This window comes from Arachis hypogaea, chromosome 14 (genome assembly GCF_003086295.3).
Source record: "Arachis hypogaea cultivar Tifrunner chromosome 14, arahy.Tifrunner.gnm2.J5K5, whole genome shotgun sequence".
Taxonomy (NCBI): Eukaryota; Viridiplantae; Streptophyta; class Magnoliopsida; order Fabales; family Fabaceae; genus Arachis; species Arachis hypogaea.
In genome coordinates this window covers 84,370,692-84,376,934 of record NC_092049.1, presented here as the reverse complement: position 1 = coordinate 84,376,934, position 6,243 = coordinate 84,370,692, and positions in this window count along the sequence as shown.

Sequence of the window (6,243 nt, the reverse complement as noted above, 5' to 3'; positions counted from 1 at the left end):
AAAACCGGTTTGTAAGTAAAATCGAATTTAAATTTTAAAACCGATTTAAAACCGGTTTTTATTTTTCAAACCGGTTTAGAATCAGTTTCTCTCTTCAATCCAGTTTCGGTTTGATTTCATGAACCATAAAACTGGTTCTGAAGTGGATCCAGTTTGGATTTTTAAAAATCCAAACCATGCCCACCCCTAGGTCCAAGGGCCCACTTTATAAAAAAAATTGAGAGCTCACATCTAGGATTGGATGAATGGCAGTTAGTCTATATAGTCCAAAATTGTCTAGTAGTCCAAAATCGTCTAGTAATTAGCTAGGGTTTGGTAGGGTACTAGAGTGGGTCGACCATCGTCATTTGACAATCATCTAGGTCATTCCACTAGTGTCGATTGACAATCGGCAAATCGTTAGGTTAATTGGATGTGTTGGTCGAGGTCAATTGATAGTTAGTGAGGCTAAGTCAGTGGCTGGTTAGTTGGGATTGTTCGATGAAGGTCAATCCTGCTGCATTAATAGATAGTTGTTCAGAGTAATTCGACAATTCATTGGTCGAGATAAGTAGGTGCTTGATAAGTCGAAGTATGTTTCTAGATAGTCGGTATGTCTATTAGTTGTCAAGTGCCCTATGGAAGTAGGTTGGCAGGCGGTTAGAAGATCGATCCACCAATGTCAACAAGTCAGGTAGGTTAGTCAGTAGAACAGATAGTAAAAATTGGTCATAGGACAATCTGCCAACCATCTGAGATAGGTCAACAGTTGATCAGCATACGGTCAAGCTTGATAGTTGGGTGATCAGTCAATCGAGGTCCATAACAGGTGGACAGTTGGACGGTTAGGATAGACAACATTGGTCATAGGAGAGTCCATTAACTATTCGAGGTGGGTCGGTAGATAGTTGACAAGAGGTTAGGGTAGGTCGATGGATGGCCGGATGGTTAGGTCAATCAGGGTCAACCAACGAGCGGTCTATCAGTCTGAATCAGACTACAATTGGTCGGTTGGTAAATGGTAGCTTGGTTGGAATCTAGCGATGGGCGAGGTCAATCACTTTATCAAAATTAATACTATCAAAATTAACTGGCGGAGACCTTTAAATATACACATACTTTGAAGGTAAACAAGGAGAGATTTGCTGGCAAGAGGTCGGCGGCCCACTATATGAGTTTAAATTAATACTAAATTTTAGCTTCATTTGGTTTAAAGTCAATTATTTAACTATTATCTTAATCATAACTAACGTGTGTAACGCTGACGGGTGGAAAAATGTTGGTTAAGAAATTCTTATAAAAACAGCGTTGCAAGTACAGCTCCTAACCGACGAAATTTCCATTGTCAATTTAGAAGAGATGTCACAATTAAGAAGAAATAACTGGGAGTAGAATTCTCAGGTCGTTTTCCAAAGAGTTGACACAGTAGTGTAAACTATTGATTAGAAATTTTCTGAGAAACTTTTGAAGTTTGAAAACGGAAAAATAAATAATTAAAAATCAAAGCAATAAATAATAGCAATGGGTGTTATGTATTTGAATTAAAAGGCCTTGGCTGAGAGAAGATTAATTGGAATTTCTATCCTTGTTGACTTTCCCAAGCATAATAGTAAAAGGTTGTTGCTTCCACTCAGTTATCCTCATGCAGTTGCAAAGGAAGGTCAAATATGTAACACTAACTCTGATTCACAAGTCCTAATCCTCTCCTAGGGAAGGATTAGAGTTAGTGAAAAGTGAGTTAACCAACAATCCCCAATTACAAATTACACTTGAGTATTCCAACTCAAGGGATTCCAATTAATCAACCCCCAAAGCAAGTTGAGAGCTTTAAATCATAACATGAATGCCATTTTTCAACAACATAGAATAAGAATAAATAGGAGACATGGTAATGGAAATTAAATTAATAAAATTAAAATTTGCAGTGATAATTAATTAAAAGAAATTAAGCAAGTAATGGAATTAAATATAAAAATGGTTCATTGCATTAATCAACTCAGAATCACAAAATTCAAACATGAGTTCCAGTAACTTAAATGGAAAATAAAAGAGTAGAGTAATAGAAAGGCAAACTATAATGGAGAAGACTTCAATCAAAGGTAGTAGCTCTCTCAATATTCAATCCAAAAGCATAAAACTAAGAAATCTAAGAACCCTAAGAGAAGTAGTATTTTTCTCTCTATAATTCAAAACTAAAACTAAAACTAAGTGAATGTGAATGTGTGTTGAGTCTCTGCTACACCCCTGCCTGTAGTCTATGTTTCTGGGCTTGAACTGGGTCTGAAATCAGCCCAAAATCGCCCCCTGCGAGTTCTGATTAGTGTAGCACGTGACGCACATCACGCATACGCGTCGCTGTATGATGCGCCAATTCACACGCACGCGTCAGGCATGCATGCGCGTGATCCTCGCTGCTCAGCTCCTTAGTTTCTTGTGTTCCTTCCACTTTTGCAAGCTTCCTCTCCATCCTTTAAGCCATTCCTGCCCTATATAGCCTGAAAACACTTAACACACAGATCACGGCATCGAATGGTAAAAAAAAAATTAAAAATAGATAATTTAAAGACTTAGGAAGCAAGTTTTCAATGGAACAAAATTAGGAAGGATTTGTAAAACCATGCAGTTTGTATGAATAAGTGTGCGAAGAACTGATAAAAACCACTCAATTTAGCACAAGATAAACCATAAAATAGTGGTTTATCAAACGCAGGAGGAGTATTAGCAGAGGTTGGAGGCTGCGACATAGCAATCTCAGCCGCCTGGTGGAGCCGACGATGCCGGCTCCGAGACCTCAGTCGTGGATCCTAAAAGGATTTGGTGCGAGACCACCTCTGAACCCCACAAGAATCGTCGTTTCGGGTTGTGCTCGTTCTTTGCCAGTGGCCTCCACTCCTCCACATTGGTGGCTTCCTCTGTGATGTGGATTTTACACCACAATACTACCACCAAGTGCACCACGTCGTACCAAGGAATAAACTCACGGCGAGTGAGTGTCGATCCCATGAGGATTAACAAATTAAGCAAGCAATGATCAATCGATTAATCTAGTCAGACAATCCAAATTAGGTTTTTGAAAGGTTTGAACATATATAGCAATGTAAAAAAAGCAAATAGTGAGTATTGAAAGATGATATGATTTAAAACAATTAAGGTTTTAGAGATGTTGAGACGTCCAGATCAATAATTTTCACTTTCCACTTTGATTATGCAAAGATGCATCCATGGCAAATAATTAATAATTAAATTTCAATCCATTGGTAATTCAATTTCTCTTTAACCTAATTAGTCACTAATTCTTTAGTCAATTACTTAAGAAAAGAGTTAAGCACTTGTACAGATTATAAGCCACACAATTCATAAGAATCTCTCCTAGTTGATTCAATGTCACTTATCAAGTCTAGTTTCAAAACTTAAGAGTTGTGGAAATTGGTTTTCAAGCTTAATTCAATTAATCAATTTTTCCAAGAAGTTAAAGGAATTCAAGTCAGAGAAGAATTGTTTCCCAACACATTCAAACTCTTTAAAATGAAGAATGAAAATCTTTTCTTAAGAAGATATCAATGCATAAATCAAAAGTAGGAAAAGCTAGTGTATTAATCCATAGAATCAACAGAGAGCTCCTAACCTTAACCAAGGAGAATTAGTTGCTCATGTTCTTCAGAGAAATCCTATAATTATGAAAAGTAAAAAGTGCCGAAGAAGAGAAGAAGATCCCCCCAGGTATCAGACTTCTCTCCTTAAATACTAACCCCTAATGAAATTCAAATTCAAACTAAAACAGAATCAAATTTAAAATAAAATAAAATCCAACTAATTAATGTTTTTCTCCAGCCAAGCTTTCAATCTTTTCCTTTTGCAAATTTTCAATTAATTCTGTGATTAGTGGGCCTAAGTTGAGCCTTTGATTGACCACATGAATGATAAAGAATTGAAGACTTAGTGGCTTAGTTTGAGTCCCCTGGAGAGTGTCCATAATCCTACGTCACACGTGAAACTAAATCTTGATTCAAATTACTCTCTGTCTCCTCCACGTCACACGTGAACAAACCCATGTTGAACATGGCCTTTACTTCCTTCAATTGTTGCCTCTGTTTTCTCCATTGTGTTGTACATAGAAAAACTCACATCTCACGCGAAAGTGTAATCGTGCGCACGCATGATAGCTCAAAGTCTTCTTGTTGTGCGTACGCATGGTTTATGCGTACACACGATAGCCAACATCCCACGTAAAAGCTTTCATGTCCCACGTCTATTCTTCTATGTACCACGTTGAAATAGGGGTCATGTGTATGCATGAATGAGCAAATTCCACCATTTGTGAGTACACATGGGTCATGTGTACGCACGCCTCCCATTTTGGCATTGCACGCCAATGCTCTCATGTTGTACGTTGGAGTGTCTAGTGCTCCTGGGAGGGCATAATTGATTGGTGTGGCACACTTGCTCTTCCACGTTGCACGTGAAGGTTGCTTTCCAATACTTTGTATCCAGTGAGCTTTTTGTTTAATTCAGAAAGCTTTCTCTATTGCTTTTCCAATTTGTTCTTCATGCTCAAAGTGATTACTGGCCTCTTTTTCTCTTTAATTCTTTTGGTAAATCTGTTCCAAATTTCCCGAAATCAATAAATACACACTAACTCAAAGTATTGTTCAATTAATCATGAAATCTTTGTTTAACTTGCAATAATTTTTAGTTTATCGAATGGAATTCTAAAAGAAAAACACTAAAGATGCGAATGCGTTACTCTGTCTTTGTCTCTGCCACCAACCCTGCTGATCTCCAGAAGGTTATCGACTTGAGGGAGGAGGTGCAGAAGCTAACACAGGAGCTTCACCAGCAGCAGGAGCAGTCTGAGCAGAGGTATCGAGAGATTCTTACACGAGTTGCCACCAGCTTAGACTTGACAGAGAAGTTGGAGCAGCTCGAGCAGCTGCGACAACAGATGAAGGAGTATAGCCAGTAGATGCGCGCTGGAGGCATCGGCGTTGTTGCTTCCAGCGGTGCTACTGGTGGGCATCCAACGGTAGCACCTATTCTGTTGTCGTAGCAAGGGGACCATAATATTGCCGCCGCCGCCACCGACGACGATTACTAGGATCTGTAGGTGTTAGGTTTTTATGCATTTTTGTTGGTTTATGGTACATTACTCTACTTATGTGACATTTTATTGTATTCATAATATTTACTTTTAATAAAATAATTTGTTAATTTCTGCTAATTTTAGATTTCTCATAACAATTTGGTTAACAAGAGTTTTAATTTGAATTGACTGTTAGTTGTGGCTAAACTGTGTCAAAAAAAATTCTACTGTCGGATTTATCCGACGATAAGTTTTAGCGCAAAATGGCACCAAAGTTACCATCAGATTAATCTGACTGTAATTATCAACCCATGTTCAACAATCCAATGAAAATACTGACGAAAAATCTACCAGTAATTAACGTCGGACTAAAAAAATTCGCCAATAAAAAATTTTTGGCGCCGTTTATACCGTCAACTACAGGATAACAGTAAATTCGATGATAATATACTTAACGACGGATTTATTTGATTAACACGATAATAAATTCTATGATAACGAGTGTTTTTCTTATAGTGTACATAACACAATCTATTAAAAATTTAAACTTTGTATTTTTTTATATACGAAAACTTTTTTTATTAGTAACATTAACACGTATCCTTAGCACTGCATACTAAACATTTTGCAATTAATTTGAAAAACTACCATTATACTAAATGAATTATGACAACCAACCTAAAGTCCTTGGCTTTCGTGGTCCAGAAAACAAGTGAGAACTAAACACAATACTTATTATTATGATTTATGGATAAGAGTTATGCAAACCCATCTCAATAATGATAATTCAATTTGTTTATTATTGACAAATAAGAAAAAAAAGTTGATACACAATTTGAAATCAAACTAGGTTGAGATCCGTGTAATCCACAAAGAGGTAAATTAATTATATTATATAGTATATTTTAATAAATATTATATTATTTAAAAATTGATTACATAATATATAAATTAATGTTAAATTTAAATTATTTATATTAAAACTATTTGTAAAATATTTATTTGATAATTTGTATATAAATCTATATAATTATTCAACTAAAAATAATATAAATTAAAATATAGTTTATTAATTTAAAATTTTGAATTTATTTATTTTTGAAAAAGTAGACATAGACGTTTTATATTAAAGTTGTATAAAATTACATATTCATTTGTTGCTTCTATTTAATATAATTTAAAAT